At 46.1% G+C, this 19,349-nt stretch overlaps 1 protein-coding gene across 1 annotated transcript in view; it reads right to left on the minus strand.

The window, feature by feature from the left end:
* Nucleotides 1-19,349, minus strand: part of RNF17 (ring finger protein 17) — a 3,777,565-nt gene that overhangs the window by 2,974,105 nt on the left and 784,111 nt on the right. The gene's annotated exons all lie outside the window — the stretch shown is intronic.

Raw genomic sequence — 19,349 nt, forward strand, 5'->3', positions numbered from 1 at the left:
AGCATCAGAAACCCATTTACTAAATTTAAGAAACTGCGTAACTGTAGAAATTAAAGGAAGGAGCTCTGATTTTCTGATGAGGCATCCCATCCCTAGGGACATGGCATCTGCAAGTATTAACGGTGCACATTCAAGTTATGGGCCTGAGGGTAAACTTAGGGTGCATAAAGAGGGCTGTAATGCTATTATAATATGGCCAAGTCACAAAAACAAGAGAAAACAGCTGGAGCTGGTGCAAGAACCCTGCAGTGAGCATTGACCTGGTGGAATTCTGGCTTCGAGAGAGCAATGAGACAGAATTCTGAGACAGAAGCATCCAGCTTTCAAAATTAAGGCCCTCTGCAAAGCCATTGTTCAAAATAGTTCCCTAACCTTCCAATATTATAATGTGAGTTCCAGAGTCAACAGATGACACAGATACACAATTTATTGTTCCAGGTATGAAACTCTAAAAGCCTTTCAGTTTCATTAGGACAAGGCAGAGTTCTCGGCTAACATCTTGTCAAAGCCATTTTCTCATAATGCAAATATTTTAGGACCCAAAATCACATTTTTAGGAGCCACTTTTAAAAAAATGGTTCCCAATTCAAACAATTATTTCCTATACAACCAAAACACAGACCTTGGTATTTCACGTTTGTATCATCTGTGCAGTCCGTTTTGTTAAACTTTGAAGGCTGACTATACAGATGGCCTATAGTGTTTTGAGCTATCAGGCCTGTACATACATTTGAAGTGTAGAACTGTGACTCACTGGTGATTAGATAATTGACTTTGGGGGGGAGGTTCTAGAGAAATGAAGCAGGATTGCATAGTTAAACAAAAATGCATTGTTTTTCTTTCTGCTTAGTCAACCTCAGGCTTTATGGCTAACAGGAGCAGTAGTGATCACAGGCATTTATGCAGCCCTATAGCAAACAGGGAATCTGCCATGGAGGCTTTAATGTTGATCGGTAGCAGACATTTGCCTGAGTTTAATGCTAAATTCACTTTTGGTCTGCGCACACCATGATTGGCTAAAATCTATCCACAAAGTCTATTATTAATACAATGTGTGCATATATTCCTACTTCAGTGTTTTTGTGTAACATGCATTCCAACATGGCCCATTATGCCTCATTAGGTTTGCCCAATTTTGTTTTTAAACCCTGCATTCTGGAACTTGTAGTTCTGGATTTATAGAGAAAAACAAATACAAGTCAAGACCAGGGCAGAACATGCATTTCCTGAATGAAGTTGGGCATACTGGCATGTATGTGGTGCAGGAACAATTTCTGCAGGTGATCGTATGGTTTAACACAAGTTTTAGATACTGTGTACAAGTTAAGACGGCTGCTTAAGTGCTTACATTGGAAAATGGAACGAAAGCTGTTCAGCACCAAGGAAGAGTAGCATCATGCCAAAGAAAGTAAAGGAGAGAATTACCTGTTGAAGTTACTGAGAAAGAGCCCATTCAGGCATCGTAGACAAAGGCAGTGGTGATGTGCATTGACCAATAGTGAAAAGTTAAAATCAGCTGCTGGAAATGGAAGGAGGAGGACAGAGTTCAACAGAGAGATACAAGTGCTTGCTGAGAGACACCACCCAAGGATTGAAGTTAAAGGCTGTGCAGATAACGACTTAACAGCGGTGTGCCTGGAGATCACTGGATAAGCAGCCGCTAATACCAGATAGCCGTTACGCTCACCTGGTATCCACGGGACGCCACCCAGCCCTGGTTGGATGATTTGCACTCTTGAATCCTCTCCCGGTCACTTGTTAAGGCCACTGGTTAAAGATGGGTCTGCAATGTAGGAGAGCTGGATTTAATACCAGATTGTCTTTATGTTTTCCCACCTCCCTTGGACTCAACTCCGGCCTCCTCCTCACCTTAATATTGTAAAAGGCAGATTCTCCGTCCTGCTCCTCGTGGCAGGGGCGCGTAGATGTGGGGGGCGAGCAGCGACCAAGTTACTTCACTGGTGCAAGCCCCTCTGTGGGAATCCAGGCCTGCTGCGACTCCGTAGGTTTGCTGCTTTACAGACTTTATATGCAGTTCTTATGTTCCTCTTAGTTCGAATAATAATGTCTTGCTTCTTCCCTTTTAGGTATGGAAAGGTATTTTGGTGTTGTCATGCAGTTTGAAGATGAGCATGAGCTGGTAGGCAAAAGCGCGGTGTGCGCGATGCTGTCCGGTGAGTAATGCGCGATGCGCAGCGCTGTTTCGCCTTTTATATTGCTGACCTGTGTCTTTTCTCTTCTTGCAGGTTGCAATGTTCCTCGCCGAGCACCGTAACGTTCCAGCAATGATACTGACCAGGAGATGACTACCCAGGTAAGAATTGTGTGGCTTTCTTCATTCGGGAGGAAACGTGAGTAAACGCTTACAAATGCTGTCTTTCTTTCTCCTCTTTCCAGGAGATGGTATTCCAGGATGCATGCGGTGCCAGATGATGGAGTTCATACCTTCAGGCGAGTGGAACTGCAGTCAGCGATGGATTGAAGACAGGGTAATGTTCCAGGTAAGTTTCATAGTGTTCTTTCTCTCTCTGCAGGTCCTTGGTTTCAGGTAAGCTGGCATCAAAGAACTGGACATGGTGAGCGTTACGCTGCCCACAGCAGAATAACACAAAGCCTGTTCTGCTGTTTGGGTGTGGTTTAAATAGTCTCAGGTAAAGTAGTCCAGGTAAAATAGTCCCAGGCCTGCCACACCCAAAGTAGTCCAGGTAAAGTAGTCCCAGGCCTGCCACACCAAAAAGACTAGACCGCATAGTTCAGTTCCTTGTAACTGCGCTATGTGTGTGCCTCCATGTTGGCTGAACCCCCCCCCCCCAGTTAAATAGTCCCAAGTAAATAGTCCCATTCTAATGTTGGTCTTCATGATGGTTATGAGCCTGGCGCCAAAGGCGCCAGGACTGACTCCAAGAGTCTTGGATGAGGTTTTAAGGCCTTTGACCTGGCCCTAACTGGAAGGCTGACTTGCCAGTGAGGGCCAGGAGCAAGGGCAAGGGTCATGACAATAGCCTGGTGGGGATCAGAGCAGGTTAAGATGTGCCTGTCAATGTAGTAGTGGATTGTTGGCTGCCAACCACAGGAGTCGCATCTGACTTGTTTACAGCATCAAACAGATACTGCATAGAGCGATATTTACTGCAAACCTGGTGAGAAGGCACACTGGGATAACCCCTGCCCCCCATTAAGATATGAAAAAAGGTGCGCTTTTTCGGCTGTTGAATTGACATGAAATGTCCATTGTGCAATTACGAAAGCGAAAGGTGGCCAAGGAGGAGCGGTAAGTAGAGAGAAGGGTGGGTCAGGGAGGAGGGCAAAGTGATTTGGGGGGCTGTGGGGTGGTAGGGGTTCCAAGCATGTCCCCAGGCTGATGGGAGAAGGGAGCTAGCGGTGGCAGGTTGGGGGAAGGATGGGTTTTTAGGGTTGTGCTCTGGAGAGTGAGCAGAGAAATGGGAAAGTGGGCGTGGGGATAGGGAGCAAGAGAGATTATTTTAGAACTCCTGTGGCATGAGGAACAAAGCGAGTTACGAAGTGGATTAATTTACTTTAAACACATGCAAAATGTTTTGTGCCTGGTATACTCTCCTGCCAGGCCTTTTCATGTGATGTACCTTACGCATTTGCAAACTTGTATATTTATCGCATTCATACTATTAGTCTTTTTCGGATAAAATCAGGTTTCATATTCCCTCATTTATTCCATTCTGCTTCATCCTTCTTTGGTGTCCCAGTTCCCCACTGTAGGACTGCCCGGATTCTCATGGCGTTCGTAAATTCCTCTGCTGTAAACTGAATGCAGCACGGTAAACCTTCACCTCGCTGACTCGGAGGCTTCCACGTCCTTTGCAGAACCTGCTTGCCTCCTGAACATCTCTTAGTCTTCGGGCGGCATGGAGTCTTCTCCCTGGTTCCTGTGGGCGCGGTCTCCACACGGCGAGCCAGCTCTTGCAGTCTTCCGCATTCTGCCTTCTCTCTGAGCCGGCTGGCTAAACGGACTTCTTGGCTTGGCAGTCCCTTAGTTAACCTCGGAGAGGGCAAAACTTCCCAAGCAGCTTCTCTATTCCCTTTGCTGGCTAAGGGTTTTAAATATCCCAGCACCTATTACATGATCGCAACCACTACAGAGCACCTTGTACTTTTCATTGTACTTTTCATTCACGTTGATCCTCACTGCTCCATTCAACCTCCTTGTCCCAGTATTTCTAAATGTATGGGAGCTACAGGCAGTTCTTGGTATGCGATGTATAGAACATTGAAATGTGTCACCAGTAGGTCTCGTAGGTGGTTGATGGGCATCAGTACAATATGCCATCAAGGCATGATGAATGGAAGGAGCCTCCCTAAAAGGGAAAGGGGATACGTCTCATCTGTCAGGTCACCCTTATCTCCATGAGGGTCGCCTCCCCCTCCGTGATCCCCTAGGGTTCGGATCAGAACAACAAGTTACTTACATCAGGTAACGTTCTTTCGACCGGATGTTCTTCCCACGTATTCCTCATCTTTAGATATCTTCCATTCCAGCTATAGCTGTTCCGGAAAAAGAAAATTGGCAGAGGAAACTGCATCGATGCAGTCGACTCGATGTCCCTTGAGGACCTCCATCTCGAGGTCGACGACATCAATGGTATATATATTTATCGCCTTTTCCTCACGGAATTGCCAGCATTATTATGTCCAAGACAGTACCCAACAATTAAGGAGTTTAAGGTGTAATGCACAGAAATTCTACTGTGGGGGTAGGCTGGGAGGGGCAATGAGGAATACATGGAATGAACATCCAGTCGAAAGAATGTTACCAGGGGTAAGTAACTTGTTCTTGGAATGGATTGTGTCCTCCCATGTATTCCTCATCTTTAGATATAGACTCCCAAAGCAGGATCAGGTTTGGAGGGGGGAATACACATTTTCAAATCATGAATTTTATTTTCAGATTTTGTCATGGATAGAGTGCAAAACCACCTTCCCAAATCATCCTCCTAGCCTGAAGACTAATCTAGGGAGTAGGCCGATTTAGCAAATCAGTACATCTAGCATGGTGTGTGGCACCCAGTACTGTATTTCGTTTCACAGCTGTCTGTACCCCCAACCCTATTTCCGCTGTACTCAACCTCGAAAGCTGCACGACTGTTGATGCATTTTCTGAACAAAGCATATAGTTGGGTTCCATTTATTGTTGCCTCTATTAATTCTGCATTGCGCCAGTCACTGTACTGTGTTTATCTATTGTGTGTGTTACACCCTACGGGGCACGTTCTGTTCATTTTTTCTCGAAATGCTATTTTTTGTGGAGCACTGCCCTGCTCATACCGATTGTCTCATTTTGGGTGCTACCATACTGATCTTGTCACCAATTGTTACTCCCTATTGATCTTTGGATTGATCATCTTCATTGATTAGTGCAGTTAGCTGCACCCATTATATTGCTGCATTCCCTATATGGTGTTTTTTTTATTGGACTCAGCACTAGCAATGCCCCCTAGACTACAGCTTTCTATGATTCTTGATTAGGTACCAGGTGTACCCATCTAGCCATTTTACCACGTCAGACCCCACTACAGTAAAGTTTTTGTATTGAACATTACTGCGCCCCCAACGTTGCAACCCTTTCCATATTTTAAACCATTGCCTCAATGTCCCACATATTCACTATACCATTACACCAAATTACGACTATTGCTATGTTAGTTGACCTCTTCTTATCCTGCCTACTGCACCACAAGTACCCTCACAAATCCCATTCAGCTTTCCCAAACAGCTATGCCTCCCCCCCCCCACAGGACAGCAGTTATATTTACACCAGAACATGTTTCAAAGGTACATATGTCTTCCAAGGCGCAGGCCTGGCCTATATTTGCTGCCACAGACACCACCCCCTCTGTTCTCCTACGCTATTTTTAACCAAAACTGCTGCCTTCAACTCTACAGTTAACAATACTACCACCCATCCACAAACGCTGTCCCCTAAGCTCAGCAGATAAAGAACTCCATCATGGTCCCCCACCTCTCCATAGTAACGAGCACTGCCAGCCATCTCATAACCACCATACACACCACCCCATGTCTAGGATATATGCGCTAATCACGCATCTGCTCAAGAACCCAAGTTCTCACCTATGCACTCAAAAGACCCATACCAAGGGACCTCAGGAGATTCAGACTCTCCTCCCGCACCCACCAGAGGAAAGCCGCTAACCGTAAACAGGACACCCCTTCGAAAGGCCCCCCTCCCCCAAGTTCTCCCGATCTCCAACTAATAACACACACAGGACACTCCTTCACTTCATTTACCACTACCCAATTCGTTAGCCAGCTTTCCTATGCCAAAGCCCAGCTTGCCAAACAGTCCACACAGACGCACCCCCGTCGCCTAGCTCACACTACACTTCCACCGTCACCTCACTGAAAGGTGCGTTACTAAATGTGCGTTCACTAGGAGCACGTGCCATAGACGTACACTACCTCATTCTGGAACACCAACTAGATTTCCTAGCAATCCCACCGGACTTTACCATTCTCAGAGCTGACCGTCAAAATGTCACGGGAGGAGGTGTAGCTATCATTGCTAAAACATCCTTACAGTTCGGAGCTTGCAACCTAGATATACTAGACAGCTACGAACTCTTAGCTCTTAATCACATGACCCCATAACAACTCAACTTCCTCATGGTCTACGAAGCACCAAGCTCCTCTAATACCCCCAGATATAGATATCCCACTACTGGTTACCCCCCTCCTCAAACCTAAGACTACATTTATACTTATAAAAGATATTGACGTGGGCTTCAACGATGCCCTTGACCATAAAGCCACAGATTTCCACACTGCCTTCCAGGATATGCAGTTTGCCCAAATTGTCAACACACCCACCCATGCAAAAGGAAGAATCCTAGACTGGATTTTTAACCCTGAACACCAAAGTTTCCCTCAAAGACATCCAAAAAATGTCTTGGTCAGACCACTTCCTAATCCGCTTCAACGTATCTACCTCAAAAGATCAACAAGCACTCTCTCCACCCCTATTCCAACAATGGTGAGGAAGTCAGGCAAGCTCACATAAAAAAACTTGACCCCTGTCCTCCACAAGCTTCTTGAATCACAGCCCATAACGAACACCAACCCTGAGAGCATATCCAAAGTCTACCACTCCTGTTTGAAAACTGCCATTGAGGAAGTAGTGCCACGCAAACACCAAACTACCCAGATCTAAACAAAGTAACTCCTGGTTCATCGAACTCAGAAGAAACAAAAGATCCTTAGAAAATCTTACCAGAAAAAAAAACATCTAAAGAGTCCAAAAAAGAACTCCAGTTCATTCCACAAAAATACAAATGAGCAATCTTATCCCACAAAGCCAGCACCCTGAACCTACACATCACCAACGCTGCTTTGTTAGGCAGAATCATATGCAGTACCCTTTGGGAACAGCACACACAATTAAGATTACAACTGAGAGTACAAATTCACCTTTGGTACAAGCCTGTACTACACAGTAAAAGTGGTAGCGATGGCTGAGAAGCCAGACTTATCTCAAGAGTAAGTAAGCAGCATCAAATAGTTACACAAAGGACAGCAATTACTATGATTCAAACAAACACTGACTCAAGGTTGTCAAGTAAAAGAATATACATTTATTTACTCTTCAGTTATATGACATTTCACCAAAGTAAAGCAGTTTGAAAATCACACTCTTAATACACCACACCACTCCCAATATGTTCCAGACAAATTAAGCTGACAAAATGAAGTGGGAGCAAAATGGCACTCCAGCAATTTAAAAGGGAGGGAAAGACAAAGTTAATATAAATTGAACCACACCAAAAGATATGTACTCAGGGCAATTGAGCAAGAGAAACTACAGTGATAGAATCAGGTAAAAAAGGCTTAGGGGCAAAGTCACTAGGTCAAAAGTGTATTGCTCAAGATCACACGGTTCAGGGTAGTTTGCGGTAAAGTTTGTGCCATGGGTTCCGGACAAAGTTGGTCAGCAGAAAAGTTAGATCAAAGACAGAGAAGGACAAGCCCTCGGATTGGAGAAAGATTTCACACTTTCACCGCGGCTGAACGAAACGAACAACCGGATTTGCACAGTACCTTAAAACTGAGAGGGCGCTGTAGCTGAGAGGCGGACGTTCCGGGTAGTTCCTGCAGGCTCACGGTTCCTGAAGCGCCTGTCGGACTGACATGAAGTAGGAAGACTGGAGGGTCCTGCACTACCCAGGGAAGAAACCAGCAGCAGATCAAAGCAACAAATAAAAAGGTGTGCTCCTTAAAACCCAAGCAGAGTCCGACCTTCCTGGCCATCCGGCCCACTGTAGCTCTGTACAGCGAATTCGACCAGAGGAGGGGTCCTGGCTTGAAGTTTGGGTGAACTGGTTGGTCCCACCAACTCAAGCGAATAATATTCCGGGAGGATCCTCTCTGTCGTCGGATTCTGAAGATTCGGACCAGCAGCAGGGCTTCACCGGGCGTTTCAGTCGTTGTAGGGGTCATCTTCTGTCAGCTCCTCATCGGTTCTTTCGTTCCAGTGGCGACTCTGCCTTTCCAGTCCCAGAGACCTGCATTTTATGCAGTTTTCCCCCATGCATACTGTCTGGCTGTCATTTACACAGCAGGGTGGCTGTCCTGGCAAGGACAGTCACCCAGCCAATCAAACAGGAGTGCGACTTGGGTTACCAAGGGAACCCGTGGCAGGGGTCCTAAGACCCCTCCCTCACATCCTGCCTACCCAGACTTTCAGGCGCCTTAAGGAGGGCTTCTGTGCAGAAGCCCGCGAAAAGACAGTGAACAAAGGAACCAAAACTGGTTTTGGCGCGCAGAGTAAAACATGAGAAAGACTTTTACAAAAAGAAACAGAGAATAAACCCAGCCAGAGCCAAAATAAAATATATTTGGTCAAGCAGGCTTATGTTCGAGGCTAATAAAGTAGCCTAAAACAATACCATGGTTATTTAAGATCACCGCAGAATGAAAAACAGGGTAGTTAGCACTGCCACCAGCCAAGTCTTGATGAAAAGGGGGCGAAACAGTGGTCCAAGAGAAACAGACAAAAAGGGATAAGAATTAACCTTTTCCAATACTCCATATCAGATGGGGGTGTGCTGGGTCTGTGATTTAAAGAGACTACATAAAGTTAATGGCAACTTTACATGTTTCTGGGAGACAGTAGTCAGTCCCAGAAAAATGGATTCAGTGGGGAGTCTGAAAGACAACCCTGTGTCACTGCACTGAAGGTGCTGTGTAACACACAAAAAGATGATGCCCATAGTGAGGTAAGCCCCAGAGCCCAAGATCACACAATTGGTAAAAACACACAAAGCAAAATACATGTAAGAGTGGAAAAAAGACTCACACTCTTACCAGGTGAAAAAAAGAAACCCTAGAAATCCAGCAAAGCTGCTGAGGGACTCAGCAGGTAAGGGAAATTAGCCATTTTGGAGAATTCTCCCTAACATGCTTCTAACAGTAAAGAATTAATTTTCAATTCTGAGAGAACTGGAAACACCTATCCCCCTCACAGCCCAGCCATCGCCAGCAAAGCTTGGTGTACTACCATCGAGAATGCCCTAGCCACCAAAATCAAGTCCCTCCAAGGCAAAATCCTCACTAAAAGAAATGTACTGGGGCACAGCACCAACACTGCCCCGACTGACATGATTGACTATATTATAATATCAACCCAATTCAACTTCACCCCAGTATCCCAAGACCAAGTACTCAAGACTATTGCCTCCCTCAAACCTTCAAATTGCAAAGCAGACTCTTTCCCTGCTAAACTAGTTAAGACCTCTGCTCCTACACTAGCATCTATCTTCACCAAATGTATAAATGCATCTTTCAGCACCAACTCCAAACTCCATTACAGCAGATATCAAAGAAGCATGGATCAACACCCCTACTGAAAAAACTCACCTTGGACCCCACCATGCCCTACTAATTACAGACCCATCACCACAGTCCCCTTCCTCCTCAAAATCATTGACAAAATAGCATACATACAAGTACAAACCCACCTAGAAAACAATCACTTATTAGGTGACATACAATATGGCTTGCGACCCAAACACAGTACAGAGACAGCACTAACTGACCTAAAGAATCAGATGGAGGCCATCAGGGACACAGGGAACCTATGTATCCTACTGCTACTCGACTTGCCTGCGGCGGTCCACTTAGTGGACCACAACAAATTATGCCTAGCTCTATCTAAAAACTTTAAATTCTCGAACAACGCAAATACATGGATCAAATCGTTCTTATCAGAACGTACTTCGAGGGTAGTAATTGGTGAGGAGCCGGCGGATCCCATATCAGACTCTCTAGGAATTCCACAAGGCTCATGCCTCTCCCCCACTCTTTACAATGCCTATACAAAACTTCTGTTCGCAGCGCTAGATGCCATGGGAGTAATCTATACCAACTTCGCGGACAATGACATGCATTACTCACCGTAACAGCATTTCGGATGATTGTATCTGCTTAGATTCACATGCTGTGCATATAGTACAACATCCAGTGGTAACCGCAGAGTATGGCATCTTCTCTTTCAAGGATTGAAAGGGGACGTCGACATGGGCGTGCCTGTAACACTATCCGTGACGTGTAGTGTAGTGTACCCAAAATGCCTCATGCGTCGAGGTCCCTCCGATTGTATTTTTTCTGCCATGAGGGAGCCTAATGACTATCGTGAGTACATAAAAGAGAGAAAGTAGTAAGACGTCTATGTTCCTTCCATCCGAGAGGGGAGGAAGCGTGGGCGCATGTGAATCTACACAGATCCAATTATCAGAAATGCTATTACGAGGAGTAGTGCATGTCTTCTCATGCTTGTTAATCTGCTTAGAATCATATGATGTGCATAGACTAGCGAGCAGTACCCAGAGTTGTAGGTGGGTTGTGAGAAGGAACAGTAGTGAAATTATGTCTTAGTACAGCTTGTCCTACCTGAGAATCAGACCTAGAATGAGTGACTAGGCAATAGTGTTTTGTGAAGTTGTGTACAGAACTCCAGGTTGCCGCTTTGCAAATGGACTCTAGGGGAACATTTGCAATGAAAGCTATGGAAGCTATGGAAGCCCCAGTGCCTAGAGTAGAATATGCTCTAAGCTTGAAGGGCAGTTCTCGCTTAGCAAGAGTGTAACAGTGTGATGCAATTGACAATCCACCTTGAGATGGCTGATTTAGAGACAGGATCCCCTTCTCTACCAGCTGCTACTGAAACAAAACATTAATTTGTCTTTCTCAGTGGTCCAGTTCTTTACAGGTAAAACATGACTGTCCTGCGCACATCTGATGTGTGTAGGCTTCTTTCGGCCACATTAGTGGGGTTCTGGAGGAAAGTAGGCAGCTCTATTGATTGGAAAAGAGGTTTTTTGCTCCCGGTTATCTTGTCTGCAGAATCCGCAATAAATATTAGTAACACTCTGGTTAGTACGAATTAATTCGTTTATTGTTGGTGTTTTTTCTTGATTGGTTCATTCCATAGATACATGTGTTTAAAGAAACACTATGTTGAACTTAGTGTGCAAGTTTGGTCAGCCACATTCTGAATGCCCAGTTCTTGCAAGCATTCTTGCTTGCTTTTGTTTTCTGCAATCGTGCTGAGGAGATAGATATCTTCAACATCTCCGATGGTGAGTGGGCTTGGTTTTGGTGGCGTTTCCGGTGGTTTGTATACCGATGTCTTGGTAGCAAAGAATTTCTTAAGTTTAAGGCGTCTTGTAAATTTGAATAGATCAATTTGTATATCCACAAAGTTGTTCGTATTTAGGTTGGCACCATCCAGCAAGACCAGAACCAACAACAACCAAAATCCAAAGAAAGCACCCCAAACAGCTCAGAGCCCAGCTCTGAAATAGACCGTGAACCAGATGAAACACCAGACTTACAAGAGAAAACAGATAAACCACCAATCAAACGCAGTTTTTAAACCAAATCAAACTACACAAGAAAGCAAGTCGTTTGAAACCACAACCCAAAAACAACAACAAAAAAACTGTATCCTTCGCAAAACCTTTGACAAATACAAGAACCCCACAAGAAGTAGTATAGGAGGAAATAGAGTCAGAAGACACAAGACAACTAGAAGAAGAAATAGAGCAAAGACAGACAATGTCCCAGTCACAGAAAACCGGGGGACAGAAACAGAACAAAATCTAATTATGAACTTATCCAATAGAGAATTCACAAATCCTGAAATGAAAGTACTTAACAAGGGACTTTCATTCTCACCATCCAGCAAGAACAACTTCGTGGATATACAAATTGATCTATTCAAATTTACAAGACGCCTTAAACTTAAGAAATTCTTTGCTACCAAGACATCGGTATACAAACCACCGGAAACACCACCAAAACCAAGCCCACTCTCCATCGGAAATGTTGAAGATATCTATCTCCGCAGCACGCTTGCAGAAAACAACAAAAGCAAGAATGCTTGCAAGAACTGGGCATTCAGAATGAGGCTGACCAAACTTGCACACTAAGTTCAAAATAGTGTTTCTTTAAACACATGTATCTGGAATGAACCAGTCAAGAAAAAACACCAACAATAAACAAATTAATTCGTACTAACCAGAGTGTTACTAATATTTATTGCGGATTCTGCAGACAAGATAACCGGGAGCAAAAACCCTCTTTTCCTATCTACCAAACTGGGGCTTAGGCTAAACCCCAAAACCGCTCCTGTGATCTTGCTAAACTCACAACCACAATGCAATTGGAGCTTAGCACAGGCAGGTTCCATTCCTAGAGTCTAAACCCACCTTAGCTCTATTGATTGGTTCACATGTAATCTGGAAATAAATGTAGGCGCAAATTAAGGGTGAGTACGCAGAACCACCTTATCTCTATGGACTGTAAAGAAAGTGTCTAGGACTGAAGGAGCCTTTCGGTCGCCAACTCTTCTTATAGAAGTGATGGTCACTAGGAAGGCTGTTTTATATGCAAGATCCTGGAGACTTGCTTTATGCATAGGCTCAAAGGGAGATCCCATATGTATAGTCAATGCCACATTTAGGTCCCATCCGGGAGCCGGGTTAGAAAAGGGGGGATGAATTATTTAAACCCCTTCCATGAAAGCCTTAACCCCTTCAGTGCCAAGGGCGAGCTATCTCACCCTTGACATTACCTCTGTGTTGCCAAGGACGAGATAGCTCGTCCTTTTAGGCACCTTGTTTTGAGCGATCCCTGCAAAGCAGGGATCGCTCAAAACCGTAATCCAACCCCCGGGCTATGTGAGGGGGAGGTCCCCCCTCACTGCTCGGGAGCTGGATTACCTTCAGTTTCACGTCAGCGTGCATAAAGCACGCAGACGTGAAACAAAGTAATTTTCACTGCGGCAGCCATTTCGGTCTGCCACAGTGAAAATGAAAGGCGAGTCTCCACCTTTCTCCCCCTCGATCTCCGGCTGTATTTCAAGCCAGAGATCGAGGGAGGTGTCGTTGGAAAGGGGAGATTATCCCCTTTCCAACAACACCTTTTGTGAAAGCATTGCTGGGCGCGGATCGGTCGCAGAGCGCTCGATCCCGCCAGCAATGCCCACTAGACCACCAGGGATTTGTTTTGAAAGCAGGCGGGGAGGTGGGGGCTGCATACAGTAAGCAGGCAGTAGTACATGAGGTAGCACCCCATAAAATTGGAGGGGGTGGCGGGGCACCAGGAATAAGTGTGCAGGCCCCGCAGAGGATTGGGCCTTCAGGTTAGGGCCCCCCTGGAAATGGTTGATCATCTGCCCCCAGGGAAGGGGGCAAAATTAAAACCAAAGTGCATTCCCACAGGTGTCCTCTTTTCAGAAATGCGTGGGGTTCCCAGTTTTCCTCGGTGGCTTGGACACGCTAGGCCCAAATCTGTATGGTGTGCACATGAGTCAAAATCCTGCAATCCTGCTGTGCCCAAAAAGTTGGGGTTATCCGTGTTTTCGGCTTCGTCCCTTTGCGCCCCAGTAGGTGCACCCACGCATGTGAGGTACCGTTTTCGTCGGGACATCTGTGGAAACGCAGGACGGTAGGCCATGTGTTGTTGGCGGCGTGTTTTGGTGGGTGACCAGAGTAAAAGGTGCTGAAATTGTGTTTTCCCCCCAAATTTGAACTTTGCCAAGGGTTCTGGGTAATAAATTCTGGGGCAATTTGCCCAAGTCAGACCTCTGGGGATTCCCACGGGTGTCCTTTTTTCGGAAATGCATGGGGTTTCCTGATTTCCTTTGTGCCTTGCACACCCTAGGCCGATATCTGTATGGTGTGCCCTTCTGAAAAAATCGTGAAATTCAGCTGTCGGAAAAGACTTGGGATTAGCCGTGTTTTAGGCTTTCCCCTTGGCGTCCAGGTAGGTGCAGCAACACATGTGAGGTACCGTTTTCATCGGGACACGTGTGGGAAGGTGGGAAGGTAGGCCATGTATTGTTGGCGGCGTGTTTCGGTGGGTGAGCAGAGTGAAATGTGCGGAAATTGTTTTTTTTTCCCCGTTAGGCAGAATCCTGTGCAGTTCCCTTAGGGAGCACTACAGACGATTAAGACTACAGGTATATGCAATAAATCCCCTTTGGCATCAGTCTGTACCACACAGATTTAGTTGGTAGCTGTGGCTAAGCAGTCAGACTTATCTCAAGAGGGAGATGAGCAGTATTCAGGGTTTACACATTAGGACTACAATACTATGGAACAAGGAAACACTGACCAAAGCTTTGTATCAAAAAGAATATATATATTTATTTTACACACTCTGATGTTCACACACAAATCACTATCATCAAAGCAAGTTAAATCAGTCAAGAAAAGTATACACAACTCCCTATTTAAATTGTAGACAAGTTTGAGCAAGAATGAAAACTGAGCAAAACGGCACAGTGAAAACCAAGCAGAAATGGCACTCTATCAATTTCTCAAAAGGGAGGGAAAGGACAAGTTATACAGGAATATACTCAAACACACCAGCAACACTTCCCAATAAGATTGTGAACAAGTTAGGCAAGGCAGTACTTTAGCATGTATAATACTGAGGTGAAAACCGAGCAAAATGGCACTTCACAAGTTTAAAAAAGGGGAAGGAAAAGGTAGTTATAAGAGTTAGGTGCACCAACACATTTCTAGGTGAGAAGCAATCTAGAGAAGGCAGTTGTAACAGATTTAGCCAGAGTCAATAGGCCTGTGCCAGAGTCAGTGGTACAGGGCAAAGTGCCCAGGAGCAAAATGTTCTAGTAGCTGCAGTCAAGTCTTTGTTAAATGATTCGAAAAGGCATTGCAGAAGGTGAAAGACAATGTTAGATGATAGTGGCGGCCAACCCAGTAGGTAAGTAAAGGATTTAAAACACCTTTAGCAGTACCCAAAGAAAAGGGAGGCCTAGCAGAACAATGTACCTTAAAAATGGAAGAGGCTCCTGTGGTGGCAGTAGTTCCTGGCAGTTCTTGCAGTTCGGGAGAACCAGCAGAGGAAGAGAGGCTCTCGTCATGGAGGAAGGTTCGAGTTACTGCAATGCCCAGGGATGAAACCAGCCGCGGTGCTGCCAAACGAATAAAAGGTACGCTCCTTTAAATCGCGGTCCGGGTGGACGGGTGCCTGGCTATCCGGTCTCCTAGTGCTTGGCACTGGCGATTTGACCAAGGCAGGTCCTGGAAGGCGATTGGCGAACTGGTTGTCCCCACCAGCTCAAGGGAAGAAGACTCGTGTAGGTGAAGATCTTCAAGTCATTGGAGAAAAGTGGTGAGGCTCGGCAAAAGGGCTTCACCGGTGGTTAAGTCATTGCAGATGTCTTCAGCTTCTCTCTGCTTCGGTTTCTTAGTTGCAGTGGCGACGTCTTGTACTCCAGTCCTCGGAACCCGGCTTTTATGCATCAAGACCCCCATTCAGACAGCCTAGCTGTCACTCACAGTGGGGTGGCTCTTCTGGCAGGAGAACCCCTCAGACTATCAGGGCAGAGTGCAACTTGGGTTGAGAAGGCAACCCTGTACAGGGTGCCTATCCCCCACCCCACACACACATCCTGTCAACCCCAGACTCAGTGGCGCCTAGAGGGCTTCTGTGCAGAAGCCCACCAAAAGGACGAACAAAGCATCCCCGACCTGTGTTAGGACTATAGAGAAAGACACGAGAAAGAATTTTAATCAAAGTTCTGGCAATAAAAACCTTCCGGAGTAAAGTTAATATTAAAATAAACCGGCAGTATGTTAGAGGCCGTCAGTAAAAGTGGTAGCCTCGTACAATGGGGAAATCCCATAGGGAAATATTTGCGGTCGAATATTTACGGTAGTAACCACTGCCACCAGCCAGAAACTTTGAGAGGGACTGTACAGTACCCCCTCGAAAATAAACACTAGGGAAAAACTATTAACCCTTCCCAGTACCTCCATAGTAAGATGGGTTGTACTGGTTTTATTCATAAGATTTGACTAGTAAAGTCAATGGGGACTTTACATGCCCTGGGAGACAGTAGGCAGTCCCAGGGTATGGAGTCTATGTTTGGGGGTCACTACGACACCCCTGTGGTACGGCACAGAGGGTGCTGTGTACCACACATGTAAAAAGATTATTCCTATGAGGGTGAGAAAAACCCCATAGACCATCAGCACACAAGATAGCCTAAAACACAAACTAGCAATCTGTCCAAGAGTGGGAAAAAGGGTCTCACTCTTAGCAGAAGAAAAAAATAAACCCTTCAAATCCAGCAAAGACTCTATAGGTAAGGGAAATCAGCCATAGAAGAGAATTCTCCCTAACATTCTCCACATTTCAGACTTTGCCTGGGTTTCTGAGTAATAAATTCTGGGCCAATTTGCGCAAGCCAGACCTCTGCGGATTCCCACGGGTGTCCGCTTTTCGGAAATGCATGGGGTTCCCAGTTTTCCTTGGTGGCTTGCACACCCTAGGCCGATATCTGTATGGTGTGCCCTTCTGAAAAGATCGTTCAATTCAGCTGTCGGAAACCCGGAGTTCCTCAGCCAGGAGTGTCGCTTAAGTACCTTCTGCCAAGGTTCTTCCCGCTGTTTCAGCAGCATCTAAAGTGTTCTTAAGCACATTCTGATTCACTTGCTTGCCTTCTGATACAATTGCGAGCAACTTAGCACGCATTGGTTCAGGTACCTCTTGAAGGCCTTCTTGCAGCAGGTTCTACTGGACGTCTGCATAGCTAGCCAACAGAGTGGTGTTATTGGCTATTCGGGTGGAGAACGCAGCAGCAGTCGTGACCCTCGTCCCCAGTGCATACAACCTCTTGGATTCTTTATCAGGTGGTGCTTCACCTATAGACAGGTGTACACCTGCCCTTTTTCTAGTGGTGGTAACTACCAGTGAATCCAGATTGGCATGGCCCATGATGTAAGCGGAGTTGGTAGAAGGGCGAAACAACTTCTCTACCCTGGGGTTAATCGCTCTGGTCTGAGCTGGTGTCAACAATGAAGGTGCCAGTCTCCTCTTGATAGAATTCAACAACGGAATGGCCTGGCCCACGGAGATATTTCATTCAGTTTGTCCTCTACAAAATCCAAATCTGGCAAAGCCTCCTGTGTGGCGATCTGAAAATGCTCAGCCGCCTTTTTCAAGATGGCATTAAACGCCATCTGATCATCCACAGGTGAGGCTTGGCGGACTGGAGTGGAGGGGGGGGGGGGGGGAGAATCCATACCCAGGGCGTCAGGGTCCGGGATAGGAGGAGGGGATGCCCAAGGTTGACAATCAACCTGATGGCTGTCTTCCCAATTCTCCATAGGATTGGCAGGATCATCAATATTGTCCCCGAAGGGGGCGTCATCTTGTATATATGTGTCCACAGGGACTTTGTCATCAGTGAGGTCATAAGTATATTCCTTATTAGGATCGTCAAAGGTCCTCTGAAACTTGGCCATAGGTGTAAAAGGCAGGTCCTCGCGAGGCCTTTTGGGAGCAAATCTCTCAGGGAAAAAAAAAAAGTTTCTCTAGTCGGTCCATACACCCCTCAAACTTCTCCCTGGTCTAGGATTATGAACCAGAGGAGTCCAGGGGCAGAAAGGGGTCATTTTGACCCACTTCTGTAGAGCGTCGAGATTTGTCCCCTAGAAGCACTGGACAAAGGCAAATGGCTCTCAGTAGTCCTTGTGAGGTTCCGGACATTGTGACGGGTCTCTCGGCGCATCTATAGGCCGTTCCTTCTGTTTCGCTGTCTCTTTCAACCGTTCCTTATGTTTAACCGCTGAAGCGATCCTTGCGATACTATCTCTGATGTTTGGGGTAGTAGGGAGATGTGCCGGTTGAACCGACGGCTGCGCAGTGGATTTCGGCATCACCCGGGATGTAAGCAGTGTTGTCGCTTTCTTCTGTAGCGTCTCGACGGGCACGTGTGTTTTGGTACTAGGGCCCTTTACTTTAGAATGCCCAGCCGCATGCCGCTGCTGTGGTTGCGGGGAAGGCTGCCGATCATAAAGATCAGCCGATCCCGTCGAAGTATCCGACAAGCTGGTTGGCGCTTTGGAACGCTTCAACTGTACTGCCGAAGCAGAACCTTGGGCTGTGTGTTTAGTGTGGGATAGTGTTACAAGCAAACCCATGTCAACGTCCACTTTCGATCCGTGAAAAGACTAGATGCAATACTCTGCGGTTACCACTGGATGTCGGACTATATGCACAGCATGTGATTCTAAGCAGATTAGCAAGCATCAGAAACACAGATACTGATCCCAATCACTGGCAACCTAGATCTGGACTCCACCCTCAAACAAAATCTATTCCTCTCTTTGTGGAAGATACATTGGAGGTCAGATGGACATGTCCAGAAGGTCCGGGTACCATGTCCTCCAGGCCCAATCCAGAGCAATTAGGATCATGGATTTCCTGAACTTTCTCAACCTCCTGATTACTTAAGGAATGACAGGGACTGGAGGAAATGCGTACAGAAGTGGAAAAACCCAATCCACTACGAACGCGTCTCCTAAAACTCCTCTTGATGGAAATTCCCTGGAGCAGAAAAAAGCGCACTTCTTGTTGACACTGGTTGCAAACAGATCTACTTGAGAGGATTCCCCAAAGGCTGAAGATCTCTTGAAGGACTTCCTGAGCTAGTTCCCACTCGTGGGAGACTGCTCTGCCTGCTCAGAGCGTCTGCTGCAGTGATCTCTCCGGCTTAGTGAACTGCCGCTAGAGAGATTCCCCCTTGAACTGCCCAGAACCAGAGCTGCATTGCCTCTCTGCACAGTGGTAGTGACCCTACACCACCTCTCGTTGAAATAGGACATGGCCCCTGTGTTGCCAGTCATTATCAGGACATTCCTTCCCCATACAGAGGGCAGAAAGGCCTTCAGTGCGAGTCTGATTGCCCTCAGCTCCAAAATAATTGATGTTTAGTTTGGACTCTGATGGAGACCAATGACCGCAGACTGTCAGGTCGTTGGGGTGGGCAC

The sequence above is a fragment of the Ambystoma mexicanum genome, chromosome 7q, assembly GCF_040938575.1.
Source record: "Ambystoma mexicanum isolate Mex_15411 chromosome 7q, UKY_AmexF1_1, whole genome shotgun sequence".
In the NCBI taxonomy this organism is placed as follows: Eukaryota; Metazoa; Chordata; class Amphibia; order Caudata; family Ambystomatidae; genus Ambystoma; species Ambystoma mexicanum.